This window comes from Anomalospiza imberbis, chromosome 19 (assembly GCF_031753505.1).
Source record: "Anomalospiza imberbis isolate Cuckoo-Finch-1a 21T00152 chromosome 19, ASM3175350v1, whole genome shotgun sequence".
Taxonomy (NCBI): domain Eukaryota; kingdom Metazoa; phylum Chordata; class Aves; order Passeriformes; family Viduidae; genus Anomalospiza; species Anomalospiza imberbis.
Window position 1 is genome coordinate 2,594,067 of NC_089699.1, and position 14,728 is coordinate 2,608,794.

Sequence of the window (14,728 nt, forward strand, 5' to 3'; positions counted from 1 at the left end):
ACGTATTTACTGCCACTCTCAGTGTACCCCGGAGAGGGGAACAGGCTCCTCAGAAGATGATTCACCTGCACTCTGCAGAGCTCTCAGCCCTGCTCCAAGCTGCACTTCCAAAGGCTGGCTGATTAAACAGTGCCTGCTCTTGTCAAGCCAGGCAGGGTGAAGCAGAAGGACTGAAAGCTTTGCAGAAGGAAGGTCCTCATCCATCTCTGGGGATGAAATCTCTCTGGATCTGGGTGCATCAGGGAATCTGGACACGCTCTGACCTCCTGGGTTCCTCTCCCACCAGTCTGGGACTGTCTGCCTACAACGTGTTCTTACTGGAATTTGCACTCCATTTTTGTAGCCTTCCAATAAATGTCTCTATAGAAACTGCAGTTCCATCCTCATCTGTCATCATTGCTGGCGACCCCGAGGAACAGCTCCAGCCCCCTCCCCTGGGGATGGAGATGCTGCAGAGGGCAGGGAGATGTTTACCTGGCTCAGCAAATGCTCAGCCCTGCCCTCCCTCCACTCTGGGGCCAGTAATTGTTGGTCCTTTCCCTGGAAACCACCCAGGTGGAGAAGAGAAGGTTCCAGGGATTCCTAAGAGCCCCTTCCAGTAGCTAAAGAGAGCTGGAGAGGGACTTTTTACAAAGGCATAGAGTGATAGGACAAGGGGGGATGGTTTCAAGCAGACAGAGAGCAGGTTTAGATTGAATTTTGGAAAAAAATTCTTCCCTGAGAGGGATGTGAGACCCTGGCACAGGGTGCCCAGAGGAGCTGTGGCTGCCCTAGCCCTGGAAACATTCAAAGCCAGGTTGGATTTGGTTTGGAATAACCTGGTCTAGTTAAAAGTGAACCTGCTCACTGCAGAGGGGTTGGATTGGGAGACCTTTAATGGTCCCTTCCAACCCAAATTATTCAATGACTTCCCTCCTTTTATCCCTGTGCCCAGCTCGTTTGCAAAGGTTAAAACTCTCCCAGGAAATACTCAGTTCTCTCCACGCAGTCCCAGTGGTGGCTGTGTTGCAATCACTGCTTGTGCACGTCCCACACTCAGCTCCAAAACACATTTTGGCAGTTGGAGGACACATCTTCAGCAACGCCCTGGTTGTTTCCCTCCGGCTTGCACAACAGCTCTCCCTTCCTACTCTGCACCCCTGAGAAATGGGTAAGTGAAGCCACCAAACATTTGTGTCACCTTTGTGTGAGCCTTTGTTCACACACTCAGCCCCGGGAAATGGAGATTCTCTGACAGGGAAGAGTTTTATTTGCTGCTCTGGGGGTATCAGTAGCAGTGGAGAAATCAAGCCATGAGCCTCCAGAGATAAATACCATTTATGTGATCCATTGCTGTCGGATCTTTTATTTTGCTCAGCATTTTGTGGTTTGTGCCTCTGCAGATGCTGCTGCTGGTGGGGCTTTGAGTGGGTTTGTGAAATCCACTGGCTCCCCTCTGTTCTGCTCTCTGTGCCCTGCTGTGGCACACAGAAATCTGGGAAATCTTCCCTTGATGGGAATGATGGGACCTGCTCCCTTTGCAGCCCTTTGCGTGGTGTAAAGACTCAAACAGCACCAAAATCCCCAGCAAACAAGTCCTGTCCCAGAGAGAAATCTCTGGAGCTGGAGAGGGAAAGAGGAATTCCTTCTGACACCGCTTGTGCTGCTGTTTCTTCCAAGGAACCACCACCCTTCCCTCCCACAGGTCTGACTGATTATTCCCCCTGATATTTGACATTTTCCATTGCAGAGGAAGGTGAAGCAAGCAGAGCTCGCTCCATCACCTCATGCACAAGGAGGAGAAGGGAAAAGACCCCCAGAGAATCCCCAAAGAGGAGCTGGCTGGAGCTGGGGCTTTGCCTCAGCCTGGAGGGAAGGGGGACAGACCTGGTGGCATTGCCAGCACACAGGGAACAGCCCCAGGTCCTGGCCCATGGCCAGCACTGGGAGAAAGGGGTTCTGTCACCAGCACAAAGCAGAGTTTAGCTGGCAAGAGGGAGCAAACAAAAGTTCTCAAAAAGTTCATGAGGATTTGACTTCTCCATTGGAATTAAAAAAAAAAAAAAAAAAAAAAAAAAAAAAAAAAAAAAAAAAAAGAACAAGAGAAGGATTTCCTGGAAATTAACTGACTCCTTAAATACTCCCTTTGGAATTTGCCTCTCCCCCTTGAGCTGAAGGGCTGAGGGAGGAGAAACATCCCCAGGCAGGAGCTCTACATGTGAGAGGAGGGGCTGGCAGATCCTGCTGGGACGTTCCCTGCTCCAGCACGAAACCAGCCCCAGAACTGCCCTAACTCTGATTATTCTCCCCATTTCCCAGCCCAGCAGGAGCCTCCTTTGCTGATAAAGCTGGAGCAGAGCCCGCTGGCCGTGCCTGGGGGTGAATCCATCCTCCCTCATCACTCTCCACAGCTCCTGAAAGGTGGCTGTGGCCAGGTGGGGCTGGGCTCTTTCTCCAGGAACTGACAGAACCAGAGGACACAGTCTCAAGATGCACCAAGGGTTGAATATTAGGAAAAAGTGTTTTATAAAAAGGGTGATAAAGTTCTGGAATGGCTGCCCGGGGAGGTGGTGCAGTCACCGTCCCTGGGTGTGTTTAACAAAGCCTGGATGTGGCACTGGGTGCCAGGGTTCAGTTGAGGTGTTGGGGTTGGGCTGGACTCAACGATCTTGGAGGTCTCTTCCAACCTGGTGATTCTGTGAATTCTGTGATTCTGTGATCCTGTGATCCTCTGAATTCTGTGATTCTGTGACTCTGTGATTCTGTGATTTTGTGACTCTGAGATTCTGTGAATTCTGTGATTTTGTGACTCTGTGATTCTGTGATCCTCTGATTCTGTGATTCCCAGCACAGCATGGGGAGGCAGCTCCCACTGCTCCCCGCAGGGACCCGGCAAGAACTCGAGCAGACCAACAGGGAGATTCTCATTTCTCATTTAATAATGCCCTCTTTATCCATCAAGGGGACAAAGCACACAAAGGGCCATTCAGCAACTGCCTCCAGCGCCCATCCCCAGGCGCCATGTCCCAAATTGTCCCCCTGGAGTGACAGCGAGGAGCAGCCCAAGCCTTCCAGGCTAGGTGAGAAAAACTCACCCTGTTGGTGTTTTCTTGAGTGTTGAGGACCAAGAGAGACAGGCATGTGTGTGCTCAAGGTTTGGGAGCTTGGGGACAGTGTTTGACCCGGTGAGATTTGGGGACAAAAGGGGTGTTTGATGTCTGGACAGGAATCTTGGGGTTTTCCAGGTCTCCTCAAAGCTGTGAATGAAATCAGCATTAAATGCTAATTAAGCAATACCCCTGAAGTGCAAGGAAGCAAATCCAGCAAAAAGTGGTACTTCTGAGAAGTCCAAGGAGCTTCCCAAAAAGCAGAGATGCAAGATCCAAAGCAGCTGAGGCAGAATCCTGAGGCGTGGGAGGAGGGGGAGGTTTGGGAAGCCAAGCCCAGGGCTGGTGTCCTGCAGAGGAATCCCGTGGTGGGGCTGTGACTTTGTGTCCTGTGCAGGTGCCTGTCACTTCCCCCAGCCCTGTGCAGCTCCTCTCAGACCCCCCTGCACCCCCCTGCAGGCACCTCCAGATCTTGGAGCTCAGCTGAACAAAAACCACCCTTTGTTCAAAACAACCCAGGGGAAAAATGAACCCAAAACGACAGGAGACAGGAGTGACAGCAAGGAGAAAGCTCCTTGTGTGTGTCCTGGGAGGAAAGGCAACCTGAGCAGGGGGTGCCACCTGCTCTGGGCACCTCCAGCCCCTACAGCACACAGCCCCTGTCCCTGCAGCACCTCTGGCCACGGTGACTGTCCCAGAGCAGAGCCAGATGTTCTCCTGATGCCTTGAGAAGGCTGACCTAGAACAGAGACTAGACAGAGCTTGAGAACGAAGTAGGGATTTATTAAGAGGCCTCAATGGATCCACCTTGGGCAGCACAACCCAAAATGGTCCCAAAATGCACGAGCGCTCCCGGGGGCTCTCACTTTTACAAGTTCTGCTCCACTGGCACATTGGAGTTCATTGTCCCATTCCAGCTCCAGCCCATGCAGTCCCATCCTGCTTGTTTTTCTCTCTCCAGCCCACGTTGTTTGTGCTCTTGGGCCTGAGGTTTGGATCATTTGTCCTTGGTGCCCAGCTGGAGAAGGAATTGTTTTGTCTCCCTGCTCTGTGCAGAGAGCTCAGCATCCCCTCATGTGAAGCCCAGACCCACACACTAAAGCAGCACAGAACGTGAGAAATAGAAAAGCTAAAACCTGAGGCATCACTCCAAGCAGCAGAAATGAGGCAAGGCAGATGCTGGCCACCTCCATGGCTCAGAGGCCAATTCCCTTTTTCCATCCACTTGAGACAAAAGAGGAAATGGGGTTTGGATTCCATGTCCACGTGTGGAGGAGAGCAGGGTGGATTAACTCCGCAGCCTGGGAGGACCAGGCTGTTGGAAAAGCTCTCAGCTTTTCTTTTTTAAAGTATTTCAGCTTGAATTACTCTGCAGGTGAAGCTGAGAAGGATTTTCCTCCTGCTCTGCTGCTTCCGGATTCATCTCAGCGCCTCAAACCCTTTTGGTTTTAGACTTCCAGCCCCAAATATTCTCTTTAGCAACAGATGGCTCAAATATCAGGCAGAAGACAACGTGTGGCTGTGGTAGCAGCCAAACCCAACAAAATATTTGCTTCAAAGCAGGAGGAAGGACAGCGTGTCCAGTGGGGAAAAGCAGGAAATGGTTTCTGAAAGAGTGAAAGGAGATGGAGAAGGGGATGATTGTGTAAGACATGATGTTTCAATTAGAACGATCCTGAATGATAGCAGCAGTTCATGAACTCGTGTTCTAGGCAGAGTGGAGATGTTTGATTTGTTCCTGTGCATCTCCATCCTGGCAGAGACATCAGATGGTTTTATGCACAGGTGAGGGAGGACGTGGGCTGTGCATCAGCTGAGCCAGGAACGCCCCTGAGTGTCCATGATCCCGGTGGAGAGCACTGGCAGGAGGATGGATCCACCCCTCGTGCAGGGCTTTGTGCTTTTCAGGATGAGTTTTGCCTATTTGAAAATGCCAGCAGCCATCTGGGCCAGTGTGGCAGCAGCTCTCTGGCCACAGAGAGAAACACAACTTTCCCAGGCATCGTCCTGGGAAAGGCTGTGAGAAGATCAGAGAAAAGAATGAGAAACAATTCCCATCTTAACCTGCTGCACCTGGTATTGTGAACATGAGGAATGTGTTATGGAGATTTGTTTACCAAAGGGTGGTTTCTTAATTAGCCAATGGTGATGGTGTTTGGGTTGGAGGACTAATTAGGTCAACCTGTATCATAACTGTCTATAAAAGCAATGGGTTTCTGAATAAAGATTATTATTGATCAGCCTTCTGTAACACATGGAATCAATGCTAATTATTACCTGGCTGGGGACACTTTACCACAACAGGCCAGCAATTTCCCTGGAGAGCTGCTGGCTCGGCTCAGAGGATGGATGTCAGCAGGACACTGGGTGCCAAAGGCAAATCCCTCCCGTGGGTTTGGGGCTTGCTGGAACAGGTTCCCCTGGGTTACTGTGCCTGTGAAATATCACAGGTTTGCTGCAAGAGTTGTCACTGCTGTCACATCCCTGTCTCTGCCAGGTAAATGGATGTAACTTTAGGAAACTAAAATGCCTGTAAATAATCTGCTCTTGCAGGTGGCTGCAGCAGCTTGGCCCTTGCTTTGAAACTAACTTTTTTTCCTTTTCCCCTCTCCTTTTCCCCTCTCCTTTTCCCCTCTCCTTTTCCCCTCTCCTTTTCCCCTTCCCTTCCCTTCTCCTTGCTGTCCCAGCCACAGCTTCCTCCACCCACAGACCTTGGTTTTCTTTGGCCTCATTGTGAGAAATTCAATTCATGTTCCAAATGCAAATCCTCTCAAGGGTGCTCAGGATGCTAAGGAGGAATTCAGAAAGAATAACAAAAAGAAGCAAATGGGGGGGGGGGGTGTTTAATTATTTTTTGGTTTAATTTGGGGAATAACTGGCTTTGAACCTGCCATGTGTTTCCTTCTCAGGAGAGGACAGAAGCCTCCTGCCAACATCATGTCAAGGGCTCCACCACATTTCACACAAGGATTTGTGGTTGCCTCTCACAAAGGACTGAGGAGCGAGAAGTGAGCTCTGATGAGGAAATGATTGCACAACACCTCCTCCATCTGATTCCTTGTGTTTGCAGAACATCCATCCCCTGTCCTTGGGTTTTCCTGGAAGCTGAGGGAGAGCAGTTACAGGGCAAACAGAAGGGAATTCACAAATTTTGGTTAACTTTGGATGTGGAAACCCAAGAAGGGAAAACTGGGAGTGAAGGAATTCTTTTTTGGGAGGAAGAATTCTCCTTTATTTTATTAAAAACTGGGCATGGGCACAAAGTAGCACAGCGTGTGATGGCCAAGTGACCAAGGCCAGGCTGGATGTAGCTCTGGACACCCTGGGATAGTGCGGGGTGTCCCTGCCCATGGCAGGGAGTGGACTGAGATGAATTTTAAGGTCCTTTCCAACCCAAACCATTCTGGGATTCTGTGTTTCACCAGCACTAGCAATGCACTTCAAACTCATCCCTTCAAGTGAAACACAGCCAATCATTTTGTTGAGCTGCAGCCTTTCCAGCAGCAGGGCTGCAGGTCAGTGCTTCCTCCCAAGCAAACATTTTGCTCTGTCATCATAAGGTTGGAAAAAGCCTCAAGATCAAGCCCAGCCCTTACTGGCTGATCTCTTGCAGACTCTCTTCCTTGTTAGAAAGGCAAAATTGCCTTTTTTGAGGCAAAAAAAAAGGACTTGATTTGCCATTTGCAGCTGTCTCACCTCAGCCACAGCTGCCTGTGGAGCTCTCCCACAAGGACAGGTGAGCTGAATGTGTCCTGTGAGGAAAATACACCTGATCCCACCTGGGAAGAGATGGAGACTGTGGGTGGGATGCTCAGGGCCACCTTGTCCTTGCTCTGCCACGGATCCCTCCTGCTTTTTGTGCTGCTGCTGCTGGATCTGCGCCTGCAGGGAAAACCTCTGCGAGCTGCTGCTGCTGACACCAGCCGTGGGTGCAGCTTCCACACGGAAAATCCACACAGCTGGGATGTGGGAGCAGGGAATGAGGGCAGCGGGGAGGGAACAGGAGCCAGCAGAGGCTCTGGCTCTGGGGGGACACAGACAGAGGGTGTCCCTACAGCTGCGGCTCGTTTTTCTCTTCTCTCCAAGCGAGTTTGTGCCTTTTTTTTTTTTTTTTTTTTTTTTTTTTGTCCGTTTGTTTTCCACGCGAAAGTAATTCCGAACAAAGGCTTTCCCAGAAAAATGATGTGAGACTTCTCCTTGGCTTTCCTGGAAGCGATGAATCACCTCGCTCCTTTTTTGGGGGACCCGGCGGCGGAGGGGCGCGACCCGGTGCGACATCGGCGCTCGGGCTGTGCCACCTCCTGGTGACAGCGGGCGGTGCGTCCCTGCATCCCTGCGTCCCTGAGTCCCTGCATCCCTGTGTCCCTGCATCCCTGTGTCCCTGCATCACTGCATGCCTGCGTCCCTGTGTCCCTGCATCACTGCATGCCTGCGTCCCTGCGTCCCTTCATCACTGCGTCCCTGCATCACTGCATGCCTGCGTCCCTGCATCACTGCGTCCCTTCATCACTGCGTCCCTGCATCACTGCATGCCTGCGTCCCTGAGTGCCTGCATGCCTGCGTCCCTGCATGCCTGCGTCCCTGCACCACTGCATGCCTGCGTCCCTGCGTCCCTTCATCACTGCGTCCCTTCATCACTGCGTCCCTGCGTCACTGCATGCCTGCGTCCCTGCGTCCCTGTGTCCCTGCGTCCCTGCATGCCTGCGTCCCTGCCTCCCTGCATCACTGCATCCCTGCGTCCCTGCATCACTGCCTCCCTGCATCCCTGAGTCCCTGTGTCCCTGCATCACTGCATCCCCACGTCCCTGCACTGGTGCATCCCTACGTCCCTGCATCAGTGCATCCCTGCATCCCCTCATCCCTGAATGCCCTGAATGCCCTGCATCCCTGTATCCCCTCATCGCCACATCCCTGCCCAAAATCCAGCCACCCCAGGTCTGCATCGCCAGGACTTTCTGGTTTTGTTACCCATCTGAGCCAGCCCAATTTTTATTCGCAGGCCTTTTCTGCAGCTCGGTGCCGCCGCTGGGGGGCTTTGGATGCAGGCCGAGGGAAGGAGGATGTGGAAAAGCTGCCCCACAGGTGCTGTGGATGTGCCTGGTGGCCACGGGAGTGCAGCAGCCACCAGCAGCAGCAGGGATGTTCACTTCTTCATCCTGTGGAGCTCTGACCTCCTTAGTGGCATCAGAGTTTTGGGGACAGACGGGGCCTTCCCTTTGTCCAAAGGGAAATCAATATCAAATACATCCCCTTGATGTTGAAGGAAGAGAGAGGAAAATAAACGGGTGTTATTCCAATATATCCCAGTTTCTCCTCCAGTGCCAGCTTCCCTGAAATACTGCTATGCCCATGGCCAGGGCATTTGGAATTAGGTGATTTTCATCCAAACCCAAGCCACTCTTTGATTCTGTATCATGGGAAGGTATCCCAGCCCTTCCTGCTGCAGTTTGGGATTATTGCTATCTGCAACCTTTAATCCCTGCTCAGATGAGAAGTTCTGGTCAGTCGTGCCTCCGTGCTGCCAAATCAGACTCTCATTTTTTTGCAGTCATAACTCTCCTCCCAGTCCCACACCGAGTTCCATAAATCTGTGTCTCCTGTCCCCCTGGAGGGGCTGAGGATGCTTCCAGTTCAGGGCAAGAGGCAGCAGTTAATTGGTACAGAAAGAACAACAAAGTGTGGGCACAGATCCGAAACCAGGATTTGTTTAGGAAGATTTTCTGCTTATTATCTACTTAGGAACAGAGGATTTGTCAGAACAGATCAGAGAAATCTGGCATCCTGCATGGAGTGGTGATAGTGAGAGGATGTTCCTGGGGGAAAAGTCTCTGGATTCTCTCAGAAGTGCAGGTGCTTGATGCTGTTGGAAGGGGGGCTAAGGCAACGCTGAGGCAAAACCAGAACCAGCAGCAAAGCCTGGTCCCTGTCACACTGGGACCAGTTCCAGCCTGAGCTGACCCAGCAGAAGTGGAGGGAATGCTCCCCTGCTGCAGGGTGGTGGGAGCTGGCCTTGGGTTATTGTGTTAAAATAAACACAAATCCTTCCCCGAGTCCAGCCACATCCCCCTGGCTCAGCCACAAGGACCCACCACTCCTCTGTGTCACATCTGGGGACACAGAGCACAAAACCCCCCAGGCTCCACCAGGAAACACATTTTAGATATTCAACACTGGCATTCCAGCAGCAACAACATCATCCTGAGCCATGGACTGCTTGGGCAATGTTTGGTTTATGAGGCGGGGCTGGAGCTGCTGCAAAAACAATCCCTGTTCTTAAAAAGAAAACGTTCTTTTGTAAACAAGTGGAAAAAAGCCCCAGGTGCGTGTATCCAAAGGAAAGAGGACTGGGAAATGTGCAGGATGAGGCTCTGGAAGGGCAGTGGAGATGAAGAGTTCTGTGGCAGAGGGGGAGAGGCTGGGCTGGGCTGGGCTGGGAGCACTGGGAGCTCCTCGGTGCTGCTCTGGTTTATAAATAGAAACAGTGAGTGATAATTCGAGTTCATCGAGTGGGGCTGGAGGAATGGCAGGGAACCTCTCCAGAAGAGCTGTCTCCAGTTCAAGCACAGCTCCTGGGCTCGTGTCTGGAGGAAAACATCCCCAGAAGCACCGCAGCTCGTGGAGACAGCTCTGGGAATGAGGGGTTCACCCCTGCCCCAGCCCCATGGGGCACCCCAAGGATGCTCTGTTCTCACCCCACTGTGTTTCCTGCTCAGGCCATCGACAGAGCAGCTTGCCTTGGGTGTTCTATGCCCAGGACACAGCCAGCTCCTGTCACCCTGCACACGAAGGGGAAGCTGCTTCCCACACCAGGTGCAGGGAGATTTTCCATCACCTCTTCAAGCTGCCCTGAGACCTCTGGCTGGACGCAGAAAGAGGAGGATGCACTGGAATCCTCCCTGGCCTGAAAGCCACCCTGGAACGCCCCGAAGGTGGGTCAGGTTTCCTGGCTCCAGCAGAAGGAGCACACAAGGTGTGTCAGGGTGGCTTTTGTCTGTGTGTCCTGTGTTGTCCCCGTGTCCCTGCCACCCTCCAAGCCTCTCCCAGAGTGCAGCACTCAGGCTGTGCCATTTCTCCTAAAGCCATGGATTCGGGGCTGTTTCTCCTAAAATCATGGAGGACAAGCCCTTCCAATGGCATTAACTCCTGCAAGATGCACTGAGCACATCAAGGGTTACCTTACCCTGCCTAAGCTCCTCTGTACTCCCTGATTTTATAGCTCCTGATTTTAAATCTTACTTTTCTTACCTGCCTTTCTGTTGGAAGCCACCTTTTTTTTATCATCTATACATTACACCTTCTAAAATGCATCCCTTAATCCACAAAGCTGCACCCAGCAATGCCCAGAGATCCACGACTGGAAGCATTTCCCAGGGGAATGTCCTTTACAGAGCAGGCAGGGTCAGAGGGAAAGGAAAAACAACACATACACATGATCAGTATTTTTTAAAATAGGATTCGAAAAAAAAGCATGAGAAGCCTCTGTCTGGTTTTAATTTCAAATGGAAAAAAAATGGCTATTAATACATGGTAATGTTACTCCACTGGAAGAACAAAGTGTAGATAAAACCTGAAGGCTTAATAAGGCTCAGGAAAAATCAAATTGAAAGCAAATCTTTGAAAATCTCTGGGTAATCTGTGTTCCATTTATCATGCTTTGGCAGTCAGAAAGTAAAACCAGCCTTAACATATTGAGGAAAATCAAACAGGTTTTCTTTTTTTCCCCTGCTGCTCTAAAATCCCAGAATATCATCATCACAGAAAAGGGAAAGACAAAAGGAGGAACCTCTGCCTCCTGCTGGAGCACAGGGAGTTTAATTGCAAAGGTTCCTTCCTGTGTGTCTGAGAAGATGATGCAAGGCTGGAATTTTTTTAATGACAATATTTAAGCTCTCCTTGGCAACACCAAGCTAAAGCAGCGCTCCTGTCCTGAGCTGGCAGATGGGAAGGCAACAACGGTTTGCAACAAGCTGAAAATGGGAAAAAGCCAAAAAAAAAAAAGACTTCTCTTGACATCTCCACCTGGCCAGGTCAGCAGCACAGAAGTGGCCCCAGCCAGGCTGGGGAGATGCTGAGGACACTGGTGGGAAGGACAGAGCTGAGGAACAAGCTGTGGGTTTGGTGATTCCAGAGCCCTGAATGGTCCAGCCACAGAAGGGGATTGTGCCAGGCACCCCTGGGAGAGCCTGGCACTGCCGCCCTGCCCAGGAATTTTTGGGATACACAGGGGTGGAGCCCAAGGCACCAGAGCCAGGCCTCATCCCCAGCACTGGCCATGGCTGGGTCCTGGCTGTGAGCACAGAGGGGAAGCTGATATTTGGGAATCAGGCCTCCAAAAGGCCCAGATGGAACCACTGCACCCCGAGGTGGATTCTCCCCATCCTGACAATGCTGCTCCTACAGAGCTGGTGTCAGATCCAGACAAAATGCCTTTTACCCCAGCTACCCCTTTTCCCTCACAGATTTCCCCACTGGAGCTCTGTCGGAACCCTGGCTGCTGAGAATTTGAGGCTTTCTGTGCTGCCAGGCACTGACCCCCAGGAGAACACTGCATTGACCTGAGGCCGTGGAGAAGCTTCCAAAATGGAATGATGGAACTGGGATTGTGGGGTGGAGTTTGAACAGAAGTGTGTGATATCACAGAGGGGGAAACTCAGAGTTTGGGGGTTTAGAATACAGTAATAGATATAAAGAAAGATGGAGGTTTGGGGGCAGAGGTTGCTCCTTCTCCTTCACCTTCTTCTCCATGGGTTTGGGTGGTTTTGTGTAATTGGATAAAAAAGTCCCCATTGTGGGGCTTTGAGTGGTTGGTTATTGGGTTAAAAGTAAAAATAATTTAGGTGTCATTTCTTAATTGGACAGTTTATCCTTAAAAGGCCTTTAGAGAGAGAGACAGGGCTCCAGTTTTAGTTTGTCAGAGTGAAGTGCTGCAGAACTCAGGGTTTGTGAGACTGTGACATAGATCAGAACTAACAAACACCGGAGTTCTAACATGAAATACCCTCTAGCACATTTAATCCCAACCCTGGCAATAAGAAGCAAATAATCCATCAGACCTCGAGGATCTGAACACCTGTGGATGCTAAATAGACGCATAGTAACATCCTCTCCATCTGCATCCACTTCCCACTGCTTTGTCCCCTCTTTTAATCCCCACCGGATGCAGAGGGTCCCACAGGCACCATGAAACCCTTGGGTTTGGGGACACCGATACATCTGTCACAGCTCCTCCTTCCACTCTGAGCGGGGGTATTGAAGCAGGACATGATGCCATCCGTGGCTTTTCCATGGTCACGATGCCACGGGTCAGGCAGGTCCCTGTAAAGCTGGACACAAATCACTGGGTGACCTCATCAGCTGCTGCTCCAGCCTTTTCCTCCTCAGTTACCTGCTGCTTTCCTGGGAGAATCCTCATTATTTATCCCACTCTGCTGCTGCCCACTTGTCTTGGTTTGAAAAGCCAGGTGTCTGCTAAGGAAGGCAGGAGCCTCCCCTGAAATGGAAAATGGAAACCCCTTCCCTCTGAATTATTACAATTTTGAAATTAAGGGGCTCTCCAGCAAAAGATATGGGAGCAGGAGAACAGGAATAACAGTTCTTTACTAGGAAAACTAAAAAATACAAACGCAATAGTGCAACAAAAACCAAAAAAAAAACACCAAAAAAAAAAAACAACTGACAGAGTCAGAACATGCCCTGGCAGCCTGTGGGTCAGGGAGGTGGCAGCAGTCCCATCCCATGGTGGCTCAGCCCTCCTGCAGTGCCAGCTGTGCTTCTGCTGGAGCAGGGATCCTGGACAAGGGTGGAGTTTTCCTCTGAAGCTCCAGGGCTGGTGTGGATGGGCCTGGGCTTCCTCTGGGAATGCAGTGGGGAAGAAAGCTGCTCCTCTGGGAATGCAGTGGGCAAAGGCTGCTGTGGTGTTGCAGGAGTCAGATTGTATCCAGGTAGGAATGCTTGGCTCCTCCCCCTGGGCAGAGCCTCTCCCCATGGGATGATGGAATTTTATCAGCCATGTAGGGACACCCACTGGCCCATGAACAAAAGATAATTAATAATTAATAGCCCATTAACAGAAGATATCTCCTGGAGGGAGGATTGGCTGTGGAAGAGATAAAGAAAACTGCCCAATGAACAGCAGAGAACTGCCCCACCTATGACAGATTCCATTTCCAAGCTAGGACACCAATCCACCCGACAGCCTAGGCTGAACCTGCAGTGCTGCGATCTCTGCAAGCACCTCCTGATTGACACACATAAAAAATTAAAACAGGGATATAAAACTGCCAGCTGCCCACAGAATCAAATGGAATTAGTTCAGCTCAGCCTCCCTCATTTTTCCTTGGTAATAAAGCCACTCACTCTGCAAATATGGGATTTTATGTGGGAAAGCAAGTCCTGGAGCTCCTGTGGGGCAGTGGGAGAGCTCAGCCCAGTGAGGGATGTCCTGGGCTCTCTCTTATCAGTAACTGCTGTTTATATGACCCAAAAAGAAAACAACATCTCTCCACAGAGGGACAGGCAACAGGTGTGGATCACAACCATTCCTGGAGCTGTGGTGGCCTCACACAACAGCCAAAATCTTCCCCTTCCCATCCAGAGGGAGGTTGCTCCTCTGCCCGTGCACATCATCCTCACCTTCCTCCCCTTGCACCTTGCAGGGCTGGGGATGGTCCAGAGCAGCTGCCAGGGGTTAATGAGCAAAATATCCTGAGTGAACCTGGCTAATGAGCATCTCTCCTGCAGGTGAAGAGCTGAGATGAGAATATTGCCTGCTGCAGTGGTTCTGGGATGTGCCAGCCCACCAAGGAGGGCGCTGGGAGCTGGGGGAGACACACCTCTCCTCAGCTGGATCACAGTCCCAGCCAAGCTCATCTGCATTAATCTTGCACTCATTAAAATCAGTTGTTCTGTTTCTAATTCAACCAGCACTGCCAAGATCAAGAATTAAAAATTTATGAGCCAGTGTCCCTGGGAAAAAAAAAAAGAAAAAAAAAAAAAAAGAAAAAAAAAGAAAAAATAAGTTCATCATCCAGAGCAGCACAGATTTTAAAATAATCATAAAAAATGTCTGGCTGCTCCTTTGGGCTTGACACTTCCATGAGGGCTGGGGAAATGTACAAAAACAGAGAATGTTACACAGTCTTGGGAGTCCAGAGGCTGGAGCTTCCTGAGGGCAGCCCCAAAAACGGCCTGACTTATGGGGTAAACCCCTATTCTGGGCCCCAAAAATGGCCTGACTTATGGGGAAAACCCTAATTCTGAGCCCCAAGAATGGCCTGATGCCTGACTTATGGGGAAAACCCCAATTCTGAGCCCCAAAAATGGCCTCGCTTATGGGGAAAACCTTAATTCCGAGCCCTCAAAATGGCCTGATGCCTGACTTATGGGGAAACCCCAATTCTGAGCTCCAAAAATGGCCTCACTTATGGGGAAAACCCAATTCTGGGCCCCAAAAATGGCCTCACTTATGGGGAAAAACCAATTCTGGGCCCCCAAAATGGCCTGACACCTGACTTATGGGGAAAACCCCAATTCTGAGCCACAAGGGGAGCTCATTTGGCTCCTCTAATCCTGCCTCAGGACAAGTGTCACTGCTGAGGGGACAGCAGCCTGACACTCTCATGGGGACAGAGCAGCCCGCAGGA